Raw genomic sequence first — 1,750 nt, forward strand, 5'->3', positions numbered from 1 at the left:
TCAAACAGGGATCTTGAGGTTCGCGATGGAAATTGGAAATTTTATTTTTATTTATTTTTTAAATAGTTGCCATTGGCTACAGTCTACAGTATAAATTAATATTTATTTATTATTGGTTTCCATTGGTTATTTGGGCAGATCAGGTACAAGTTAGCACCAAATCAAGTTATTGAACATTGCAGCAAGTTACACCCAAAAACAGTTGAACAATCATAATTTTTTAAGTTGCAATTTTTTACGGACAACGGAGTGCACGGGTTCAGCTTGGTATGAATGTTTGTGTGTAGATTAAACCTCTGGGAAGAAGACTGACTTATTTAGGAATGGTTAAATTTGGTTTTTTTTTATACGATAGGTAAGACACATAATATCAATTGTTCAAAACAGCTTAAATTTCTTATTACTGAATATGCAACACAAAATATACAAGGTACATATTTTGGCTGTAACTGGAAGAAGACAGACTAATTTAGGAATGGTTAAATTTGGTTTTTTTTATTCATCTGATATTAGTAGTTATGTTAGGTTAGGATTTTGTATTAATTGATTATATTAATCTACCATAGGTGGAATACGACAAACTTGGTATAACTTTGATATTTTATAGTTAAATCATATACCTACGTACAAACAGCACGGGGTCCGCGATCTACCGTAGGTAGATTGCCTACCTGATAATATACTGCTGCGAATCAGAATTTTTATTCTGGGAAACGGAAAAGTTAAGATACATTTTGAAAACCATACACCGAATATTAAACAACGAATTGTACAAAGTTCGAGTCATATAGAGTTGGTACATTAAACGGGCAACGAAGTGCACGAGATCAGCTAGTAAATAATAAACTAATAATGTACAACCCTTGTGGCTGAACAGTATAAATTACAATAATATTATAGGTAGCTATTTAAGCTGTTAGCTCGTGTGAAGTATAAAATATAAAAATAATACGTGGCCCTTATGGCACACGATACTATAATAATAAGAATATATTTGCGGCCCTTATGACTCAACAGATTCAATATAAAATAAATAATAACAAAATAATAAAAACTCACAGTTTGGGGAGCGCAGTCTAGCTAGCTGGTCCTGTGCTAAAATGATATAAAATAATACACAATAATATAATAATAATAAGTGACGATTCACACACGTAAACTCTGGACAGATAATATAATAATAATGCCTTTATGGCTCACAATAATAAAACGATAATACAATTAATAATAATATAGGCTCGATCGTGGTCACTGTCACGTTAAAAAATTATAGTGTTCACTCTTTACTTATAGAGTAAGAAAAAATATTTAATAGTTTGACACACGTCGGTGTTCTCGGTAAGACGTACAAAAACAGGACAAATTCACGGCGGCCGTGCTAAGTAATATTCGCGTAGACGGCGCGGCGGCGTGCGATAACATTTAATCTACATAATATTATATAGGTAACTCACAAGACACATTCAACGATAATAATAACAATAATAATATTCAATACAAAATAATGATATGTGAGTGTGTGTGTGTGTGACCAGCTGTTCTCCGTGACCAGTGATACTATTAATTAAAATATAAACATAATATTATATTGTTATGTTGCGGCGGCAACAATAATAAATTAGATAATTTAACCACTACTAATAATAATTTAACACTTACAGTAGTTATAAGATGAGGGTATAATGTGAAAAAATTGCACGAAGTAAATTCCAGTGAACCAAGGTTAGGTTAGGGTGGTTGGTAAGGCAAG

The sequence above is a fragment of the Acyrthosiphon pisum genome, chromosome A2 (genome assembly GCF_005508785.2).
Source record: "Acyrthosiphon pisum isolate AL4f chromosome A2, pea_aphid_22Mar2018_4r6ur, whole genome shotgun sequence".
NCBI lineage: Eukaryota > Metazoa > Arthropoda > Insecta > Hemiptera > Aphididae > Acyrthosiphon > Acyrthosiphon pisum.